This window comes from Heteronotia binoei, chromosome 1, assembly GCF_032191835.1.
Source record: "Heteronotia binoei isolate CCM8104 ecotype False Entrance Well chromosome 1, APGP_CSIRO_Hbin_v1, whole genome shotgun sequence".
Taxonomy (NCBI): Eukaryota; Metazoa; Chordata; class Lepidosauria; order Squamata; family Gekkonidae; genus Heteronotia; species Heteronotia binoei.
The window spans coordinates 35421413-35445944 of record NC_083223.1 but is presented as its reverse complement, the minus strand read 5'-3'; positions in this window follow the sequence as shown (position 1 = coordinate 35445944).

The window sequence follows — 24532 nt, the reverse complement described above, 5'->3', positions numbered from 1 at the left end:
GGGATTGGAGACAGCTCAAGACCCGTGACACTGTAGATAGCAGTCAGTCGGTGACGCTCCAGGCAGGAGGGGCCTGCCAGGCAGGAGGGGCCTGCCAGAAAGACGAGCTCGCACAAACTTGGAAATCGGGACGTCCCGTCTAGTTAAGGTAAGACCGCGGCAAATGGGAAATAGAAGTTCTCAGTTTAAAGAGGGTAACGGGGAGGCTTAGGGAGTCCCCCAGATACAGGCAGACAGTCATTTAGCACTGATGCTAAAGAAGCTAGAAGGATAGTCTTTGACTGTTTGAATAAGGAGAAGATGGTGAACTTCTCTGTTTTTGTGTGGCCAAAGTATAAGTTGCGGGGACTTATCTGGCCTCCCTTTGGTAGCTTTGATGAAACAGTGAGACAGCTGTTAAACATTTATATTAATGAAAGGAGGCCTTGAAATGAGGAATCCAGTTATGTGGGGGCATGGATGCCTCAACCAGGATCACTGGTCTGCATGATGAAATTTAAAAGGGAAAAACAAAAAGAAATGGTTGCTTTTAGTGTGGCCACACCAAAGGGAACTCTCTTGGCTAAAGTCTCTTGGGGAGGGACGGTGGCTCAGTGGTAGAGCATCTGCTTGGAAGCAGAAGGTCCCAGGTTCAATCCCTGGCATCTCCAAAAAGGGTCCAGGCAAATAGGTGTGAAAAGCCTCAGCTTGAGACCCTGGAGAGCCGCTGCCAGTCTGAGTAGACAATACTGACTTTGATGGACCAAGGGTCTGATTCAGTATAAGGCAGCTTCATATGTTCTTAAAGTATTCCAGGAATGCAGCTTCATCCTGCATTCTTAAAGTATTCCAGGAACTTCAACCTGGACATGGTTATTGGGTGATCTTTGTCAGATAATCCTCTTGTAGTAAAGAAAGTATTTATAGTAATGAGTGTTGGGAAACAGAGAGGGGAGAGAACTGGTCAACCCCCCCCCCCTCTGTTGGAATATTTTTTCCTTCTCCTTTCTTTTCCCTTCTTTTGTTCTTGTTAGTATTTGGTATTTGTAAAGAAGTGACTATCTTTACACTTAGTGAAAAGTGTAAGTTCTGTCTTGCATAAGTAAACTACTTTGGAAATGTTGTTGGAACATTATAAAGAAATACATTATAAAGAGAGTGCTGTCTGTATAGTCAGAGATTAAAAGTGTTGGAAGGTAGTAAAGTGTTAAAATAAAGTTTGCTTTCATGGTTGGAGTTTAGCAGGATAACTGTGGCACAGAAGGTTAAAATAGCTGAAAGTATTGGGAAGGATTTCTTTCTTTTAAAGTGGTGATAAGAGTTAAGAGTTTATTTTGGTGTACATATTTTGAGTAGCTAAAACAAATTCAGTTGTTTTCCTTGTAAATTGTTTGGCAAAACCTTTTATAGACCAAACTTTGAGCCTTTCTCCTGCCAGGAGACTGGCATCCTCCAAGTCCTAGCCCCTCCTTTTGGAATGTTAGGAAACAATACAATATGTAGCTAAGATGGAGAAAGCAGGTTCTTTCTCCAAGGATTTTTTTTCTTGCTGAACAGAGGTTCGCCTTAAAACAAAGCAGAGTTAAGTATTCAGAATGAATGTAAGATGAGAGGTTTTTTTAAAGTTTTTATAAAGTAAAAGGACAGTTGTAGATAAATTAATTTTAAGCATTTACGGCTTTTAAACCTGGTTTTTATCAATGTTCTGTAAATAAACAAGGAAGTTGTTGAAGCACAATTAGTGGGAGAAGAAAGTGCAATGTTTATGTCATTGGTTATAAACAACATAATGCTTTAACCCTAAAAGGGTGAAGGCCAATGTTCCCTTTAAGATGAGTTGGCATGAGCAGGCTCATGGATTTCTAGCCTTCAGCTCACACTTTTTGTAAAAGTAGTCCCAGAGCACAACTGCCAGTACTCGGCAGCTTAAAAGGAACATTGGTAGGGTTAAAATTATGCACTATTAAAAAAAAATGCACTATTATATCAGAAGTCGTGGAATAAAAAGTGAGATATCTGAATTGGACCCCCAGAGGAAATAACATTATCTTAAGCGGACTCAAAGTTTTAATGGCAACCTTGTGTGCTGCCTAGAGAAATAACTTTTGTTGAGAAATACTTTTAATAGTAGTTTATAAGCAATAAAACAGAATAATGCTAGTTATGACAAATTCCAGATTTCTAAAATGTAAAACTAATGGAGACTTTTAAAGAACAAGGAATGGAGAAACATGATAATGTAAAATTTACAAAACCTCCAGATCAAAAAGCTAACCAAATCTAAAAGATGTTCCTCTACTCCAGGGAAGTGCTGGTTCTTTCCAAGCAGTAGAGGAGAAAAGGTGCAACGATATAAAGGGAACAAGGGGGAACAAAAGGCAGGAATAATTAATTTGGGATGGTCTGGCCAAACCTGTACTTCATGTTTTCAAATGTAAACTCTATTAAAGAGAAAGGGTAGTTTATTTAGGTTAATAAAACTCTTAAACATTTTGAAGGGAAAAAGAAAATGAAAATGCTAACCAGTAAAGGTGGGGAATTCAGATCCTGAATTTAGCAGGAGCTCACAGGAGAGCAGCTCCTGAACTTTTCTGATGGCACCATCTCTTTCTCCCCATCTAGCTACCTTGACTATTGAAAAATAGGTGCAACTGCATAACAATTCCTGGATGAAATCCACCAACTATTTTTTTTACAATACCCCTGATAAAATTAATATCAGAAGAATTAAGGATTGGTGAAGCAAAGGGAACAGAACAGTTAATTATGTGTGTGCAGGTATCAGATTTAATTTTTGGATAAGGTTATAGAGAATAAGGTAACTAATGTGGCAGTTAAAAAAAAAGGCTAAAGAAGAAACAATAACAGGGTTTTGGGAAAAGTGGCATTATAAAGTTTAGTTGAATTTAAGGTATAATTTGTGTAGGAGACTGTAAAAGGAAAAACAGTGGCTCTCCAAGCCATTAATTAAATAAGTGTTAAAGTGGTTGTATGAAGGGAAGTATCAGGGAGTTCAAGCCAAGATGGATATAGGAAATTTGTGTGTTTAGGAAATTTTGGAAAAAACCTATATCGTGTGTGTGTGGTGTATAAAAGTGGATAGTACTGAAATGCCTTGAGGAGGAAGGCTAAAATACTGTTTAGTGCTAAGGGATCAGTTACTCTACCTTGATATACCTACTTCTATTTATCAAAATGCTGCTAAAAAGTTTGCCTCAGTCAGGAATAACTGGCTGAGTTATTATGTGTTATTTGGATCAGCTACTGTCCGTGCTGTTTTCTTTCTTCAACAGAAAAGCCTTGCTGATGCGAACGCTGTCCCTACACCAACATGGACTGGGTGACTGGGTTTTAGTCAAGACTGGAAAGGAAAGGCCGTTGTCTCAGCAGTGGTTAGAACCTTGCCAGGTGACACTAACAACGTAAACAGCAGTTGGCACAGCAGAGAGTGGCTGGATGTATTACACATGGTGAAAGAGGCTCCAGCAGCAGTGAATTACATGGCTGATAAATAAAATTGTTGAATAGTAGCATAAAATCACAAACAAATAACTTTTAATTTAAGTTTTCTAAGTGTTGAATGGACCCTAAAAATATTGCTTTATATAATTCATATCGTTTGATACATTATTAGAACTTTGGAGTAGGTTGCAAAAGGGAGATTGTGTAAACACATATAAGGTTAAGATTTCCCAGAATGACAGGGGACTGGACCCTATCATGTCGAAGATTGTATCTCGTTTTACAAAAACCTCTGTTAATAATACTGATCTCTAAGGTCCAATGTCCTGGAACTGGAGGAAATACATGGATCCGCCACGCTCATTATATGTTTCAGCAACATGGGAAAAGCTCTAGATTAATTTATGAGCATCCCACATCAGTAGCAACGCTGAGTCTGCTACTTGGACTAATAAGTGAACCCCCCATTAGTAGTAGGGTCCTTACAAGCATTATCTCAACGATCAGAAAGCGAAATATTGTTTGTCTCCCCCTCAAATATAGGAAAAACCGGATTAAGGTGGTTTAGATACAGCAAGTTGACCCCAGGCTTATGTTTCTGTTGAATTCATAGTGGGGTATGGAACTCTATAGTGCCAGGCTTCAACCAGGCATGAGAAAGAATGAGCAAGCTGAGTAACTACAGCGCTTGCACAGACTACTTCTGGTTGTCAAAACCAGGAAATCATACATGGGGGAACAAAACTCTCCTGTGGGGCAAGACAACTCTGGGAGATATTTTTCCTGACATACCAATGTTCCAGGCTGATTATTCAGGTAAAGGTAGTATATGTTCAGGGATGAAAATAAAAGATCCCAACCTGTGGTTTTTCTTTGATAAGTGGGCCACTAATTATCATCCTGGGTACAAGAGAGGGGCATGTGTTGGGATAGGATTCTTAACATTCCCAGTACAGGTGTTGCCCAAGCATTCCCGGGTAAAAAGGGAAGATCATCTCAGTCCCAGAGACGGACAGTTAGGAAGAAATTGCAAAGATGAAGTAATTGTGGGCCATCAGCTCTCAGATGATGCAGGCAGCCGCATAGGGGGAGGATTAATAACAGGTCTTTTAACATTAGGAGCCTATCCAGGAATAGTGGCACAAGAAAATCGTAAAAGCATAATAGGTCTGACCTGTAGACTAGAGAGAACGGTGAATGCAACAGGGAAGGTCATCAGAGAATTGCAAACTGAGATAGAAGAATTAAGTCAAATCCAGCTACAACATCGGATGGCCCTAGACTATTTGTTAGCACAGCAAGGAGGATTCTGTAAGGTGATAGGAACATAATGTCATGTGCAGTTTCATGATTTAAACAAAAGCATAGAAATGTACCTACAAGAAATGCAAACTACTTCAAAGGAAAACTATGAAGGAATACAAAGTCCCTGGAACTGGCTTACCTCCTGGTTACCAGGATGGGGGTGGCTCAAGAGCATATTGCAGATCGGTATGATCATAGTAGTAATCAGCATCATCTGTTGTTGTTGTCTCCACTGCTTACCGGTGTGTAGCAGTGCTTGCCAGTCAGCAATAAAGAAGCATACCAAGAAAGGGCAAGCTCAGCTGATGGTTGCAAAGTTTGAGAATGTTTCAGCTCAGGTGAAAATAAAAGAGTAGGGATTGAGAGGAGTGAAATAATGAAATGAGCTGAAACAGGAGGAACCAAATGTAATGTCTTAGTGATTGTTAAGGTGCAAGGAGCAGAACCGGGTACAAACATTTAGTAACCATAGCACAGGGGTAGTAGCCATTGTTAAAACGCAGAAACCGAAAAGAAATAACACGGCTGAACAAGCCATGGCAACAGTAAGATTAATAATAGAGATTAATCAGCAATAGAAATTAATCAGCAGCAAGTACGCAGGCGTAATCAAGTAATGAATATTAACTGACACACCCCACCTCGGGGAAAAGTAAATTTAAATGCACATGCAATGTATGTAACGGGAGGGGTACATATCAAGGAGGGGGTGAAGTAGGCGTGCCGGGTAGCCTGTACCCTCTAAGTACCTCAGCCTATGGGGAAAGGAGGAGGGACTCATCGGCCGGGAGTAAAGGATAAAAGGGTATGTATGGAACTAATCAGGGAGCTCGTTGAAAAGCGACTCCCCTCTTTCTTGATATCAATAAAGTTGTATACTTCAAAGGAGACTCCCGACTGACAGCTCTTTTTCTTTGCATCTCCTGGAGGGGCCAGGGGAGGCATACAAATTGTCTCTAACAGCATCAATATACAGCCACAGACCTTCACGCTTAAGATAATATTCCATCTGCAGAGCTCACACATTATAATTAGTAGAAGTGAGCTTCTCCAGCAGAGCAGTCGGTGCCTGGGCCATGCTGTCATCTCCATCCAGCAGCTGGTCCTCAGAATCACTCCCGTCCTCCGAGCTGTTATCAGGAGCCTGGCTGAGCACGTCTTCCTCCTCAGCTCCAGAAGCGGCAGCTGCAGACAGCCACAGGTCACCACAGCAGATCAGCCTCATTCAGAACCTCCAGAGCACGGCGCAGCAGAAGCGTGCTGGGCCCATAACCCTGTTGGCATATTTGTTGGTATGCTCTGGATTTGTGAGGCTTAATGATAGACAGCACACTGACTTGCGCTAACTATTTACATTTATTTACAAATATACAAGTTTATCGTTGTTCTGGTATACACTTTAACAAAGTGCTTTGTCAGACACCACGTTTGAGAGTAGAGGATACACTGGACAAGCTCTTCCCAGTTATATACATATAGCTATATACAAGCACCAATCAGCACACAGTTCTGAGTCATCCTGCATAGGCACAAGTACTCTGGACAGAACCAGTATGCACCTGCTAAGGGAAGCTGTCAGGAATTGTCACAGATCATGAACTGTCATTTGCATTAGACTCCAGCCTGAAGTCTTACAAGCAAGCATATGCTGACAGAAAGGTGTTGATGAGCGCCATGGTGGAGATCCCAATTTTTAAAATTTGTTCAAATTTATAACTAAAAAAAAAGAAAGTTTTTTATTATTATTATTGGGGTATAATACATCATACCAGTGAAATCTTAAGAACACTTTCCTGAGAGTAAGCCCCACTAAACAGGATTCAGTAGGATTGAATGGGAGTAGGATTCTGAGTAAAAGTGCTTAGTACATCCCTCTTTGATACTATGGTAGTGGAAAGTGACATCAAATCACAGCTGATTTATGGTAAACCCATAAGGTTTTCAAGGCAACATATGTTAGGCAGTTGGAATGGTTCCTCAGTTGAACAGGCTTCCTTGGGAGGAGGTGGGCTCTCCTTTTTTGGAGGTTTTTAAATAGAGACTGGATGGCCATTTGACAGCAATGCTGATTCTGTGAACCTAGGGGGATGTATTTGTGAATTTCCTGCATTGTGCAGGGGATTGGACTAGATGACCCTGGAAGTACTTCCCAACTTTATAATTCTTTGATTCTATGAGATCTTCATTGCCTGCCTCCGCGTTACAACCCTGGCATAAGTTGGCAGGGCTTTTATTGTAGAAAAAGCCCAGCAGGAACTCGTCTGCATATTAGGCCACAACCCCTGACAGCACCATTGTTTCACATAGGGCTTTTTTGTAGAAAAAGGCATTCATTTACATATTAGGCCACACACCCTGATGTCAAACCAGCCAGAACTGTGTTCCTGTGCATTCCTGCTTAAAAAAAGCCCTGTACATTGGAGGTCACCCATCCAAATACTGACCAGGGCTGACCCTACTTAGCTTCTGAGATCTGACAAGAACAGGTAGCCTGGCCTATCTGAGTCAGCTTTGATAGCATGAGAAAACTAAACACAGAGCATAGATATGGCTTTGATGTGTTGCCAAGTGATTGCTGCTTCTTATCACTGTTACCTGTCAGAGTCTCTTGGGGCAGCTCATATATTACTCAGAAATGTTAAAATGGTGACATGATGTGGTTCTCTAATGCTTTCTTGATGTAGATAGGTGAGAGCACTCAGCAGCTAGGATTGCCAACTTTTAAATTTGTCCTTCTAGCTGTTCCCTTTTTAATTAATTTGATCTACAGGTGATGTTATTTACTTCTATGGCATGAAATGCTTCAGCTATCCATTTCCACACATTAAGCCTCTATTAAAGGGAATGAATATTCTTCTTCTGGACAGCTGGCAGTTATACTGGCAGCCCATGAGTCATGTCTGTCCCATGGACAGTCATCAGTTGACCAACCTGCTGCCATCATGCTTGAGGGTTAAAGGTGATCTAACCCCCACAAGCGCCATCTTCATTATCACTGAGGATCATCCACTTTTTATTTCAAAAAGCCTGCTAGCTGAATTGAGTAAGGGGGTGGAGCCTTGGGGTAATCAGAGCCTCATAGCAAAGTGAATGCTCTGGAACAACTTATACAGCTTCTCTTGGGCTCTTATTTCTTTAAAATATTTGCAAAATTCTTTCTGGATAGAATTGGAAATTTTCAACTTGCCTTAATCCTTCATCTTTAACTTCTAGTTTACATAGCAGTTAGTTTACATAAAGACATAGTTTACATAGACATAGTCAGATGATAATATGCCCCCCCCCATACTGAAGGTTGGGGGGGCGGGGGCTGCCTGGAAGTTTGGGAGCATCAGGGGTGGAATTCTAGCAGGAGCTCTTTTGCATATTAGGCCACACACCTCTGATGTAGTCAATCCTGCAAGAGCTTACAAAAAAGAGCCTTGTAAGCTCTTGGAGGATTGGCTATATCAGGGATGTGTGGCCTAATATGAAAAGTAGCTCCCACTAGAATTCCACCCCAGGAAACACCCCTACCAGCTGAGTGAAACCTGCACTGAGCTTCTCTCATCACCTTTCTTATAAGTATTTAAACTTAGCCATAGTGAAAGGACAACAGCTGAAGGGATCTTGACCCAAAGTTTATGGTCTGAGTGAGCCAAGCCAGAAGATTCGGGCCCACCCCTTGTATTTTTGTGTTTATTTTGCAAGCTGCTTTGAATCCCTTATATGGGAAAAAATCAGACTAGGAACACTTTAAAAGATGCAGATTAGGAATACAATAGCTAAAGAGGATCCCCTCTCCCTTTTCTCTTAGCAATTTTATTTCTGAACATGTTCAGAAAACTTTCTGCTCCTTTCTGATTCTTTTTAAAAACCTTGTACCTCATTATGTCTGTCCTTTGTTGGGGATTACTGGACATATAAGATGTATTGTTTTCAATCTTTACTTGGGATGGTTTTAATGATGTACAGCACAAATGAGTTGCTGAATCATCTTGGGTATTCCTCCAAAAAAAATGACCTTAGCCTCATTAACAAGAGGAAGCGGTTGATGTGGGGAAAACTGGGAGCCCTGCCCTTCTGTACAATGCCCTGTAATTGTGTCTGCATTGTGCAATAAACTATAAATGCTTGGCTTTCATTTAAAAATGCAATTACATTTCTATTTTTCTCCCATTATGATGGAAACTATTGGGAAACAGTCTGCGGCAAAACAATAACAATTGCAAAATGGAAAGCCATTCAGCTCCTGCTCCATTCGCTTCTTCAATGAGCTGTGAATTCCAAGGACTAATTGCAATAATTTATAGTTGGATTATTAAACATAAGCAATTTTCTTTTCCTGTTTCCTCCCGTTTATTTTAAAGCAAATCCCTGCATATATCAGAAACCCCTTCTATTACAGACTTTGAAAGGCCAGATAAATAAATTATTAAAACTCTGAAGATGAAAATCATATGTTGTCCCAGCCAGATTCCTGAAATGAAATAACTGTTGATCACCCAAATTAAAATGAATTTAAAATGAGGCTGCATCCACACAGTATTAGTTGTTGAGTTCTTATTGCACTACAGTAATCATTTGCAACTGGTTTTTTGTGCATGAAGAAGGAAATCCAGTTTTGAAGGATAGCAGGAGCATGATACATGATAGTGTAATATCCAATGATGTATGGATGCAACTTGAGAATCCATCCTGTGCCAGTTTACAAATATTGGGCACTTCTTCCTCTTGCAACAATCAAGCAAATTTTCGATGACTGCCTTTTTGGATTAGGATGTATTTATGGTCGCTAGCTTCCAATTCTGAAAGAGATCCTGCACATTTAAGAGTTAATGACAGGCCTCAGATTCAGCAGGAGCTCACAGGAGCGCAGCGCCTGAACCTTTCTGAGGATTCCTCCTCTTCCTCCCCACCTACCTTGTCCATTAAATAGTAGGTCCAGCTGCATAACAATCCCTGCATTAGGAGAGTGGGCAGCCAGTCAGCCACCAGGGGCTTTGCCACACCCCCATCAGCCCTCATTAACCCCTGGAAAAGCCCATGCCAACCTTTCTCCACTTAGCCTTTTGACTGGGGGGTGGGGGCGCTCACCAAGATTTACTGGCGAAAAAGAGATCTGCCTACCAAGCACATCTTGCTCAGCCCTCCTGTCCTGGGAAAAAAGCAACCTTTCGTGCTGTATGTAGCAACCTCCAGTGCAAGCTTCGAGACATTCAGAACGAGTGGTGGACCAAGCTTGCTGAGAGAACCCAGCTGTGTGCAGACACTGGTGATTTAAGAGGGTTCTACGAAGCCCTGAAGGCAGTATATGGTCCATCATATCAGACTCAGAGTCCCTTGCGTAGTGCAGACGGCCAAGTGCTCCTCACAGACAAGGCATCCATATTGAACCGGTGGTCAGAGTATTTTCAGGTTCTCTTCAGTGCCAACCGCGTAGTTCAAGACTCAGCAATTCACCTCACCCCACTTCAACCAGTGAAAACAGAGTTGGATGAGATCCCCACTCTAGAAGAGACTGTTAAAGCCATCAAGCAACTGAAAAGTGGCAAGGCAGCAGGAGTTGATGGAATTCCACCAGAGATCTGGAAGCATGGGGGCACAGTACTACAGTACTACATAGCTCACTTCACAAAGTACTTGTCACCTGCTGGGAACAAGGCAAATTACCACAGGACTTTCGCGATGCAATCATCATCACCCTATACAAGAACAAAGGGGAAAAGTCAGACTGCTCCAACTACCGGGGGATAACCCTGCTCTCCATCGCAGGCAAAATCCTTGCCAGAATACTCCTGAACAGACTGGTGCCCGCCATTGCAGAAGAACTCCTCCCAGAGAGCCAGTGCGGCTTCAGAGCTAACAGGAGCACCACTGACATGGTATTTGTTCTCAGGCAGCTCCAAGAGAAATGCAGGGAACAGAACAAGGGTCTATATGTGACTTTTGTCGACCTTACCAAAGCTTTCGATACCGTTAGTAGGAAAGGCCTGTGGCAAATCTTGGAACGTTTAGGATGTCCCCCAATTAGCAAACTAATTGGCCTATAGTTCGAGGGGAGATCATGACCCCCTCTTTTGTAAATGGGCACAATAATCGCCCAGCCCCAATCGGCTGGCATGTTTGCTGTCTCATCGATATATGAGAAAAGGGAAGCCAACGTTGGAGCCCACCAATCCCGATGCTCTTTGAGTAGGTCAGACCTAATTTAATCCCCCCCAGGGGCTTTCCCGCTTTTCACCCTCCCTAAAAGAGAGTTCACTTCCTCGCAGGTGACAGGATCCCAGGATGGAATGTCCTCTGTTAGCAACTTCGCTCGTAGGGTGGGGCAAGAGGGCTCTTCAGAGGCATATATCCTCTGAAAGTGTTCCACCCACTCTGCAGCAGTAATATGATTTGAAGCTCCTGAGGGGAAAACTTTCAATAGTGGGTTAATTGTATGCCAAAAAAGTGATGAATTGTTTGATTTTGCTGCATTAATCAGGGCCTCCCAGTTTCTCTTAATAAAAGTTTCTTATGTTGGGTAAGTTCCTTGAATTGTTTTTTTAGGACTTTTAACTGCGTATAGTGAGCCATCAATTGAGATTCCCTTGCCAGAATCAAGCCAGCTGTAACCTGCCTCTTTAAGGACCTGAATTCTGAATCATACCACTCGTAAGATTGCCTTTTCAGAACTGTGTTATTATGCGTATAATAGGAGAGGGTAGGTTTTAGGGCAGCAGTTATATCATTATAATGCGAAACAATGTCACCCTCCTTCTCCATTATCATTTTCCTGAGGCCCATCACCTGTTCACACCCCAAGAGACTCCTGATTTTAGTACTGACTCTGCTGGACCATTTTACACAGCCAGTCACAGGGCTTAAGTGGTCAGAAGGGTGATGGATCTCTCTAGACTTAAACGGCAAGGCAATTGAGACTTTGAGTGGCAGCGGGAGATGGTCACTCTCAGATCTACTAATAACCCTAAAATCCAGCACTTCTGTAAGCATAACTCTGGAGGTAGCAACATAGTCTAGTAAAGAGGGCTTGATTCCCTTCCAGTAGGAGCAGACAGCAGGGTGATCCTCCGGCCAGGAGCCATTTAAGATTAACAAGTCATACTTAATACAACATTTAGCCAATAAGAAGCCCTGCTGATTACACCTGTGATCGTTGGAAAGCCGCTTACACAGGGGGGAAGGATCAGAGAAATGGGGGGGGAAACGAACCAAATTTGCTAAACAACTCTAAATCACTTCGACCCATTTTGGCATTAAAATCGCCCAAAATGACCATGTGTCCAACAGGATAAGCCTCTTGGATGTCCCCCAGATATTGCTCAAAGTCATTCCACAGTTGCCTAGAGGCAGCCAGCCCAACTGGCGGTGGAAAATATACGTTCACAATAATCAACAGAGTAGGCTTAAGATTTAATTTAACTGCCAGAGTGTACCGGTCCATTGCAGGGAGCAGTTCCACCATGACGGACAGATTTGTGGAAATCTTCAGTGGAACCAACCAGGCTGAATGTGTGTCTGTGTGAGGTAAATTTAATCAGCACCCAATTGGACCTGGAAATGCCAGACATTTTAGTGGCATTGGAAGTCCCAGTTATAATCCATTGCTGTAGACAGAACAAAGTATTTCATAATGAGGAACAACTGACTGGAAACAGAATTCTATCCAATATATTCAGTATGTAATTTAAGCATCATTAATTGATGGGTTGTCAATATGTATTAATTTACCAAGGCAATGGTGATTAAACAAAAGATTTTTTTTAATCTCATGACCACTATTTCCAACCTTGTTTAGCTAAATCCACATACTGAAGCCAAGTGCTAATTTTCCAAAGGGGGCTTACATCTCTTAACAGTCAGAGGTAATATGGAGTGCTATATAAATACTTTAGATTAAATTAAAAATTAAGTGTGTTTGCAAGACTAAGCCAAAATAGACTTACAACAAGGATGTGTGAAATCTGTCACTTTATTTCCACTTTAAATCCTTTTTGGATAGCTATGAATAGTATCTTTGGTACATTTTCCTTCTAAAAATACACTTGTGCAGACTGATGTTGTAGTAATGGGAATGGCACATGTCTAATGAGAAGTTGTCCTTGCTGTGGCTGATGAATCGATATCCCATTATATTGTACTGACAAGTGAACTCTATTTTCCTTCCTTCCTTCCTTCCTTCCTTCCTTCCTTCCTTCCTTCCTTCCTTCCTTCCTTCCTTCCTTCCTTCCTTCCTTCCTTCCTTCCTTCCTTCCTTCCTTCCTTCCTCCCTCTGTCCGTCCATCCCTCCCTCTTGTTAATAGAATAGTTTTCACAGCAAACTTGTATTATTTTCTCCATCACATTAAGAAAATTATACAAGACCTGAAGTGGAAAACTTGAATCAATGCTGACAACCAGCATTTTACTATTTGACAAAACAAACTGAAATTAAATCAAAGCAAAATAGAAGTACTTTTAGATGGAAGTAGAACCAATTCTGCGCCCATTCCCAGCAGCAATAGAGTTATCCATTGAACACGTGGAGCTGCTTTATATGGAGTCAGCCAAGAACATGAAGAGTCCTGCTGGATCAGACCATTGGTCCATCTAGTCCCACATCCTTTCTCACACAGTAGTCCACCAGTTCCTCTGGAGGCCCAACAACAAGGCATGCAGGCCATGACATTCCCTGAAGTTTCCTCCTAGCTCTAGGATTCAGTGGTTGACAGAATAAGTACTACTACCTTAAGCCAATAACCTACACTATTCTTTTCGCAACCCAGCTAGGTCCTTAACAGTAGGATTGCCAGGTGCACATCATGGGTGGGTGGGGAAATTCCCACCCTTGCCCTCTGTTACCTGCTCTTGCTAAGCACTGGAAGAAAAAAGAGGGAGAGCAAGAAAAAGATCCAGGACCACCCCCAGGATCCTCACTTTCTGGGCTGGTATAAGTGCTGCACCATCCAGGGTATGTAGCCTGATTCCCAGTTCAGCTCCCTCCAGCTCAGGTATAGGACCTCTGTCTTTGTTAGTTTAAATTTCAACTGGCTCTGCTGCAACCACGCAGCCATGGCCTTCAATGCCCTGGTCAGATTTCTGAGGCAGAATCCAGGCAGACACCCATCAACAGATAGAGCTGGGTATCATCTGCATACCGGTGACAACCCAGCCCAAACCCCTGGATCAACTGGGTGAGGGGGCATATGTAGATGTTAAACAATATTGGTGAGATAATCACCCCTTCAGCACCCCACACTCAAGTGAGTATCATGGGAAGACTCTCTCACCAAGTGCCACCCTCTGTCCCCGATCGTGGAGAAAGAAGTAAAACCACTAATGCAGACCCCCAAACTCTTATATTAGCGAGGCAGTACGTTAGAAGATCATAACTGACTGTTTTGAACACTGCCATCAAATCAAGAAGTATCAGCAGCATTACCTTGTCCCAATCCAGGTGACCTGGAGGTCATCTGTGAGGGTAACTAGTGCTGTTTCTGTTCCATGGCCAGGGTGGAAACTGGACTAGAATGGGTCAAGATAGATGTGTCATCCAGGAAGACCTGGTGTTGTTCAGCCACCACTCTCCAACTGCCTTATTCAGAAAGGAAGTTTTGGAACTGGGCAGGACCATAGGGTCCAATGTTGGTTTCTTAAAGAGCAGATGAACCACTGCCTCCTTTAACCCCACCGGAAAAGTCCCTGAAGAAAGGAACAAGTTGATAATCTCTCCCAGGGGAACCTGAATACTATCCCTTCAAACCATAACCAGCCAGGAGAGCAAATGGTTGGCCTCCCAGCTGTCAGAACCCTGTCAAAATTGTCCAAAGAGAGTCAGTTGAAATGGTCCAACACTGGACCAGAAGACAGACAAGAGACTTCTAGTTCCCTTACTGTATCAACTGTGGTCAGGAGGTGCTGGCAGAGCGATAAGACTTTATCTGCAAAATAAATTGCAAATGCCTCACAGCCAATATCCAATTCCCTACCATTTCAGTGTCATGGGACAACAAAGTTAAGAATCAAATCATTCTAAGTAATTGGGCCAGGTGCAACTTCACAGATGCTCTGGAGGCCACATAGAATTCTCTCTTAGCAGACTTCACTGCCAGTTCATGGACCTTCATAAAAGTTCCATAACATGTTCTTGCTGCTCCTCATGAGTATGCTGATACATTTGCTCTAGCTGTTCCAGCTCTCATTTCATCCTCTGCAGCTGGGATACCATGGGGCTGCTTTGTCACAAGGGCAGTGAGATCACTGTTGGAGCTGATATCATTGATAGCTTCAGAGAGCTGAGAATACTAGTCCTCCACCAAATCATCCAATGAATCTCCAGGGGGCATTGGATCCTGCAGAATATCATAAAGCTGCTCAAGGTTCACTGGCTCCACATGCAAGCATAAATATGCTCGCCACCTAAACAAAGAGAATTCGGTGTGCCAAGCCAGACCTTCAGAGTGAAGTGGTCTGATCATGGGACTGCATCTACAGCCATCAGATCCACATTTATCCCCCATCCCAAAAATCTTGATGCTGCTTGATGCAGTTCTCCAGATTAGAGTCCACCACTCTGAACCATGCTGGCTCCAGAAATTCCTACTTGACCCCAAAGCAAACAGTTAATCTCACATTGGTTTAGCACCAGAGTAGATAGGCAAGAAACCAAGTGTATCTGTATTGAACACTGAATCTGGTGGAGTACTGCGATATCCCTTGTGTGTAAGATAAAGAATGCAAGTATTATAAAGATCACAAGTATTGTAAACAATAAATAACCTAGCATCTGGGAAAGCATCTCGTGTATTATAGAAAGTGTCAAGAACAGAAAAAACATACAGACTTGCAGGAAGCTAAACTGGAAGCTCTATATAAGCCCCAATGATCTTCACAGACATTCTTTTAAGAATTATTTAATCTTAGGTCTAGATCGAGATATTATCCATAACTGTCTGGAATGCATAAATGCTTACATGAATCAATTCATCATTTGCTCACATGGCAGAGTACAGTTTGAATCAAAACACAACAGATCAATTGAAGCTGTAATATGTATTATATCAAGCAATCACCAAGAAGCAATAAATCAAATCTCAGTTCTACATATGAGCCTTACTCTCAAACGAAGGATTTAGCTATTAAACAAGATGAGCAAATCTCCTCAAGTTTGTTGCTCTGGGTTCACATTTCTGATTTTTTTTCTTAAACCTTGAATCTCAACAAAGGAACAGTTTTGTTACTTTACACCAGGGTAACTTAATTGGCCTTAAGTCCAATGAAAGCGGGGTTCATGAGAGAGAGGGTAGAATGAGAACTCTCAGACAATAAAGAATAAGGAAAGCAATGGGCATGGGATTTTATTTTGTTTTGCTTTATCAATTAATTTTTGCTTTTGAGTCAGATGTCAGGGACCTTTTTGCACCTCTCATCAGCCTTTTCTTTTGCTTATACATCTTATACATTCACAAAATTTTGTTTGAGGCTCCATTAAATAAAACCTGAGTCCTGTTGAAACCAAGTGGGCTTCATTCATCACATCAGATTTAGGCTCCAGTGTCAGACTTCAACCAGCTACCTTGAGTTCCAAATGTCTCAGGCACTCAGTGGTATGGAGCCTCACCAGGGATCACAATGGGATCAATGCTTTTGTGTTGTCTTTAATTTCTAAACAGAAGCTGCTGCCACATAGCTTAGATGAGTTCAGTCAGTATAGTAGATATTAACCACTATTAACCCCTTTACCTTCCCTCATAAGTACTTGGGATAGCTAACCTTCACTTGATCTCTTGATCTCTACTCACAATCCCTTGTTATAGCTTTCCCTTCACTCACAACAACCTGTGCAGGCATTCAGCTGGTATTGTGTCACTTACACTGGCTACTGACTGAATATTGCCTCCACTTCAAGGTTTTGGTATTAACCTTTAAAACCTTATGTAGCCTGGGACCAACATATTTAAAAAGCCACTTCTCCCTATATGTGCCCCAAAGAGCCCTGAGCTCACAACATCAATACCTACTGGTTACCCTGAGCTCAAAGGACATCCACCTAGGTTCTGCCAGGGCTTTCTTGGCCCTGGCTCCGGCATGGTGAAATCAGCTTCCACTGGAGATCAGGGCCCTGAGGGACCTTTTATCATTCCACTGGGCCTGTAAAATAGAGCTGTTCTGCCAGACCTTTGGGAGAGGTGGCAGGCATCCATCTTAGATTGCCCTCCCTGCTCCAGCTCCCAACTTACTGAACTACCACTTATGTGACCTTAATCGGTCTCTTTTCGTAATTGTTGCTACCTTGAATTTTGCTTGTTTTAATGTTTTTAACCTATTGTAACTTATTGTAATGATGAATCTTTGACTCTGCATGTTGGAATCTGCCCTGAGCCCATTTGGAGAGATTTAAATAAAAATATAAATAAATCACTTGTAGTTGACTAGGAGCCTGGGAATTAAGCATCTGCCCAATACCAGAAATTTATTTCAAGAACAGGTACCCCAAATGAAAGCCTCAAGCTCAGGGCAACGCAAAGGATGTTTCTTACATGGAATCTTCCAAACAGTATATGTTTCTTTGTGCGAATGCTTTTGCCCCCCCAGTCGGAAGAACGAGACAACACGGTATATGGGTGTAAAACAGGGCAACTTTATTGAAACACAGCCTGGGGCAACCTGAACTAACCGGGGAGGCGAAGGGAACTCCAAACCCTTCCCAGCCCGGTGGGGCGATCCACCCAGCCCCCAGCAGCAGCCGAGCAAACAAGCTGCTGCCAGGCCGGCCTGGTCGGGTGTAACCTCCGCATTGCGCAGCCACCCTCTCATGGACAGCTCGCCAAACGGGGTAACCCTGTAGCGAGAAAGACAGCAGAGGGCCGTTTAAACCCAGCTGCCGTCCCTCACCCGCTACTTCCCTTACGGGGAAAAACCCATGGGTGGTCACCAAGACAAACCTACCTTAAAGTCCCGCCACCACAATGCCAAGCCTCCGCTTAGGCACTTGGGCCCACCGGCAGGCCTAAAGCCAGCCGGAGCCCCAGCTGTAGGTCCAATAAAAAGGCCCTGTTGCCAGCAGCGGACAGGTGGACACCGTCCGGTCGATACAGGTCCTCCTTGTAAGATCTGATCGTCGGGTGTGGAAGGTAAATGCCCAGACCCCCGGCGAGCGCCCTCCGCATCGCCCTGTTAGCCTTGCGTCGAGCCCTCTCGACCCCGGCCGGGTTCAATGCTGACCTCCACACCCGACGCGGCAGGATGGCGGACCACAGTATCAACACATCGGGCCACCTGCTCCGCAACACCCGGAGGTCTTCGATTGCCTGACGTGACAGGGCCCTCCCCTGCACTAGGCCCAGATCGTTACCCCCGAGGTGAACCACCAGGATCCGGGGCGGAGGGCCGTCCCTCCCCCGGAAAAGCAGCGGCAGGAGGCCGTCCCATCGTAGGCCCCGGCGCCCCTGCCATTCCACCACTGCCCGCTCGCTGAGGCCCAGCTGAGAACCGAAGGGGGACCGTCGAGCGAAGTGGGCAGCCCAAAATATCATACTGTGGCCGGCGATCAAGATCCTTGTCCTCTCGCCCCGAGCCACAGAACCTGAAACAAAACAGAACAACACAGTGAGAATAACAACAACCCCTCAATGGGTAATGGGGCGAACATAGCCCTTGTAAGCAGAGGACCTCCACCGACCCACCCTCTGGATGGCCGGTCCAGGATACCCCATGGCAGCGGCCGTCGATGCAGCCCCGATACGGAAAGAGTGAGTCCCGAAACGGACCCCTCCGAGGCCCAGCTTCTCTAACGCCCGACTGGTTACGGACCAAAACTGAAATTTGGTCAACGGAGACCCATCGATGTGACGGAATAACGGCCCAACTTCGTCACCACGAACGGCCACATATTCCTGCAAAGCCAGCACCGGGCAGATATCGGTATCCTCACACCGCCCCAAGGTAATGCACATACCTCTCTGTTTCTGATCCGTCTTAGACTTACGTATCGAAATGACCACGCTGTCACCCTGGATCTTTACATCTCCCGACTGAAGGGCCCGAAGGGAGCGGTCCTGCCGGGAGCTGGCCACAAGTTCACTCACTCTGAGTGCTCCAAAAAATGCAATCATCGACGCTGCTTGGAATAGCGTCGCCTCAAAACTAGAAGAACAAACTAAAGGCCAAATTGCCTTAAACCCCTTCAGCACAGCGGGGGAAAAGGGATGCCTGGTGTCGGGTCGCGGGCCTCGTTCGCGTGCCCAACCCTCCAGCATTTTTCGGAGCCTGTAATCATCCGTCCTGTCGGGTAGACCCCGGATTTTCGCATGGAAGGCGAGGGCAGCCAACTTGGCCCTAATGCTCTTGGCGACCAGCCCCATACCTTTCAGGTGCACACAAAAGTGCATAAGGTGGGCCACTGGCACCGGCCATCGATTGGGCAACCCCGCTTGCTCCCGGAAGGCCCGGAACAGATGCACCGAGTGATCGTAGGCCTTCCGGGTGGAAGGCGCCAAGGCAAGCTTCATCGCACGGTCGGCCTCGAGTCTCCAAGCCGCCACATGTCTGGGGGCATCCGTACTGGCAGGAGATCGGCCTCTGGCGCAAGGATGCGGAAACGCTCCATCTGCCGACGAGACAGAGCGTCCGCGACACCATTGCTCACGCCGGGCACGTGCTTAGCAAGAAACAACACATTTAACTGTAAACAGCTTAACACGAACACCCTCACTAGGCGCATGACTGGGACCGACTTAGAAGACAACGTGTTAATCACGTGTACAACCGCCAGGTTGTCACACCAAAAGTGGACGACCCGGTTGGCCAATGCCGGACCCCATAACTGAAGTGCAACCACTATGGGGAAGAATTCTAAGAACGTTAAATTCCTGCAGAGGTCGCTGGACAGCCACTCAGCAGGCCATTCTTCCGCGCACCAGTGCCCCCGGAAATAAACACCGAAGCCAACAGACCCCGAGGCGTCAGATGTAATTTGAAGCTCAGCCTCGAGTTTTAGGTCTTCGCGCCAAAAGGAAACCCCGTTAAACTCGGCCAAAAAACTGGCCCAAACCTGCAAGTCCTGTCGCATGCCGAGAGTAATCCTAACTCGGTGGTGGGGGCGGCGCAGGCCGGACATAGCGTCGCATAAACGCCGTAAAAAGGCCCTGCCCGGGGCCACTACCTTACAGGCGAAGTTAAGGTGGCCCACCAGCGACTGTAGCTCGAGCAGCGACAACTTGCGCTGACCCAAGGCCACAGACATCTGCGTCAACCGGGTAACTTTTTCCATTGGCAACCTGGAGGCCTGCTGAACAGAATCCAACTCAATGCCCAAAAAGGTCAACTTAGTCGCTGGGCCCTCAGTTTTCTCATGGGCCAGCGGCACGCCTAACTCCGACGCTAAACCCAGGAAGGACTGAAGCACGTGTGCGCATTGGCCCGTCCCGCGCCGGCCTACAAACAAAAAATCATCAAGGTAATGGACCGTGGAGGCGGAGCCAGACCGCTCCCGTAGCGCCCACTCGAGGAAAGTGCTGAAACGCTCAAAGGCTGAGCATGAGACAGCACAACCCATCGGTAGGGCTCGGTCCATATAAAACTTCCCTTCAAAAGTGAACCCCAGGAGCTCGCAGTCTTGCGGATGCACAGGCAACAGGCGAAATGCTGACTTAATGTCGCATTTCGCCATTTCAGCTCCCAGTCCGCAGCTCCGAACGATCCTGACGGCCTGGTCGAACGAGGTGTATCTCACTGTACAGAGCGAATCAGGAATGGCATCGTTCACTGACCCACCCTTCGGATAGGAAAGGTGGTGAATCAAGCGAAACTCCCCCGGGGCCTTCTTAGGCACCACCCCCAACGGGGATACCCGTAAATTGGGAACTGGGGGGGCATCGAAAGGGCCCAAAACTCGGCCCTCCCTGCATTCCTTCGAGATTTTTTCCCGAACAACCTCCTCCATTCCTCTGACGGAATGTAAGTTCCTGGCCATACAGGGGCCCCTGGGGCCTTGAAAGGGAATACGGAAACCATAGGAAAAACCGTTCAACAAATAAACTCGGTCGCGGGGGCGCGGGTAGGCGACTAACAACTTCTTAAGAACCGTCACCCTGATGGGGCTGGGACCCTTTTCCAGACGCTTGGGCATTCCCGCTACTACCAGTCCGCTTAGCCCCGGACCGAGGCTTCGTTTTGCTGCATGAGGCCAGGGAATGGGAACCGCCGCACAAGGGGCACTCGTGCTTGTATTTGCACGGCTTCCTGCTGCAACCCCCTTGGGACGAGAAATCCCAACACACCAGCCGGGGTTGAACCGGCTGCCCAGCTGCGGCGCGGGTACCAGCAGACGAAGCATGCCTATTGACGAGGTGGCCACTGTCAGACCTATCACCAGAGTTGGGCTTAGCCGGTGACATGAGCTGTAGCCACAGCTGCTGATGAATGTGGTCCCAGGGGATAGTGGGGTTCAGGGCCGCCCTCATCCGGAACTCCTCGTCATACTGCAACCATGCAGCGCCAGAGAAGTCCGTGTAGGCCTTATAAATGATGTCCAAATATTGGAAAAGAGGAGAGGCCCGTGAGGGTTGCGCGCGCGCAATAACCCCAGCATAAATTAAAAAACCGGGCAACCAATTGGCCCAGTTCCGCTCCACCTTGCGACGCTTGATCTTTTCCTTATCCTTCTCGTCTAGATCATCTTTGTCCTTCTTTTCCAGTTCACGATACAGAAGGGCAAAGACGTCAACATATTCACCCCGAAGAATTTTATCACGGGTGGAAGGGGTAAGGTGGTCGCCCAGCGGCATAGCAGTGTCGCCAAAAGGGCGGCAGTGGAAGGGGACGGAGCCCATTAAATTAGATGGGAAACACCAACCCCCCCACTGGGGGGCAGTCCAGCCCATCATTGGTGAGCCGCCCCAGTGGTGCCCCCAAGGCAATGCACCCGTCGTGGGTTGCTGACCGGCGGAGCCGGAGGGGACAGCCGAAGTCGTCGCTGAGCCAGTTCCCTGCACGGTAGACCAAGGCAAAATCTGCCCTTGACCCAACGAGCCTGGGTAGGCCACTGTGTCAGCCGAAAAAGCAGGGCCAACCGAGGGCCCCGGGCCGAGATTGGAGGACGGGCCAGTGCTCGGTGGGAACCACGAGGTCCAATTTCCCCAAGGCCACAAACCTGGATAGGCAGGGCGCCCTTGCTTACCGTCATGCTGGCCACCTGCTGGCGTCCCAGGAGGAATGGCACCGCCTGACCCGCCCGGCTGGGCAGGCGCCTCAGGTAGATTACCCTCATCCGCATCCGAACTGTCTTCACAAGGCTCTGGACCAGCACCACCTGAAGGCCCTGGCAGGGCCGCCATTTCCTGTAAAGAAGAGAGACGAGCCAGGACCTCTTGCTCAAAGGCCCTGGTGGACGTCCTGGCGGCCTTGCGCCCGCGCGCCGGAAGGGCAGACTGTGGGTCAACCCCATGGTGTTTTTCTAAGGCCTCAAGCCTGGCCACAATGGCCTGCCTGGTTTGGGCCTCCTGCTCTGCTCCAGGGGGTACACTAGGGCTGGGTCTCTTCCTGCTGCCCTTCAAAGGCTGCTTGCCCTTTGCCTTACCTTGACCTTTGGGCATGGCTGCCTAGTACCTGAGGAAGCAGTGGGCACTAAGGCCTTTCAGCCCCTCAAAACCAGGTAACCTAAAGACAGCGGGGGGGGGGAGGGGCCTAACTAAGGGGCCCGAGCCAAACAATTGGGGTGGGGGAGGATGGAGGAGCCACCAGCCGCTTAAAACTTCCTACTCACAGAACAAAGCCCAGGACTAAAGCGGGGCACAGAGCGAGCCGCCGCAAAACGCAATCAAACAGGCCCGACCAACGGAGGAGGGGGGAGGAGGGAACCTGACGCGGCCGATAGCCGCAGGTAGAAGCTCCGTCGACCGCTGATGACCGCTCAGATCAACCCGCCGAAGAACGCTCCCCGCCGACAGCCGCGGCAATCGAGGACCCGCGCCGCCAAGGCCCGCTGGGCAGGGCGGCGCTACAACGGCCGCCGCGACGAAGCAAAGCCGCGCCGAACGATCGCTCCAGGCCGGGCCTTCAAAGCTCCAGACCAACGCGGCCGAAAGCCGCGCCGCTGCAAAACAAAGGCCCCGACGGCCTGAAGCAGTAGAAGACTCCGCCGCGCTTCAGGAGGACGGGAAAAAACGCGCTCCCTCTCCGAACTCGGCCAGCGAAGTGCGTGGCCGGGGGCGTGGCTGGGCTATAAAGCCCAGCGACCACGCCCCACCAGCTTCCCCGGATGAAGGGGGCCGTTTGCCTCGCTCCATCCGGGGAGGCAAACTCGGCCCCCGCCCTAAAGCCGGCTGGCACCGGCGCGGGCGGGAAAGGGCCGGATTCTATGTGATTTTAATGTTAATGTCACTTGGATTAGATGCAAAGGAATTTGGCCCTTTTTATAAGGCGACAGGGTAAGGGAAACATCTGTTAGCTCCCTTATGCCATGACAAACAGTAATCCAGATTTTAAAAGGCCTTGCCATTTGTGCAGCTCTCTCTTCTCATCAGGTTTCTGTGGACAGTCATCTGGAGGATCCTTGGCCACGGCTGCTACCTAATAGGCCAACCTAAAACCTGGTGACCTGCCTGTTCAAAAGAGCACCATGAGTTTGTTTCCCTTTTTCTCTATTGCACAAAGCCTTGGCTTTTCCCACAATGTCTGGGAAGGAGTTAAGCAGCAACAGCTCTGCAAAAAAAAAAAAAAAAAAGTGGTGGTATAGAGTACCCCTCCAAGGTTGGCTGCCCATTTGCAGTTCATTCCATTCATTTGTGACCTTTCTCCTCCACATCCTGTGAACTTTATGGCACACTGTGATTTTGAATCAGGGTTTCCCTAGTTACAGCTCTAACCACTACATTACACTAGCATTCTCTCCCCCCCCCCCGCCACAATCTCTCTCCTTCCCTCATGTGGGTAGAGACATAGAAGGGAACATGTGCCCAAGTGCATCATGCAAAACACATGATGGGGCAATCCAGTGGGAGGTGATGTTTAGGCCAGGCATTTTTCCTGCTCCAGTTAGAGTTTATAAGTTCCTGTGGGGAAACTGTATTTGTCTGTTGCAGTAAATTACATTGGGACAGTCACTCTCACTTGGTAGGGTAATTGTGAGGATAAAATACAGGTATGCTGCTTTGAGCGCCTCAGAAAAATAAAAAATGTGACCAATTTACTACATCAAGTGGAATAGCTGTTGCCCTCAAAATGAAATTTAAGCAATGCTGCTTCCACATGGTGAGCTTCTCCATGTTGCTTTCAGTGTATATTGCTGTCAGAGCTTCTGCACACTTTTCTCTGTATTTTCCCCATCTTTTCCCTTCCATACATTGTCTACATAAACTCTGTGTTGACCCTTGTGATGTGGTCATCACAACTGCCATGGCAACTGGCTTTTTTGCTCTTTTCCTTAGACAAATGCTATAGTGGTATAATGGGCTATTAAAATTTGACACTGAGTGATGTGATGCAGTATTGGCATACAAATACTGTCCCTCCAGCCACCTTGCAGATTTCTTTCCCCATTTCTTTTCAGGTAATCAGGATAAAATCTGCTCTCATCCTCCTCTTATCTCCACAATGTAAAGTTCTAGAGCAGGGGTGGCCAAACTTAACATAAGAGCCACATAGAATAAATGCCAGATGTTTGAGAGCTACAAGGAAGGGAGGGAAGCAAATAGATGGGGAGGGAAAGAAAGCAACTTTATCTTTAAATGCATTCTGCATGCCACAAGCTGGCTTGGCTTAGAAAAGTGTTTTGAAGAAAAATGTCTTCTCCAAGCCAGTCAATAGGGTAGTAGGGGCTTTGAGA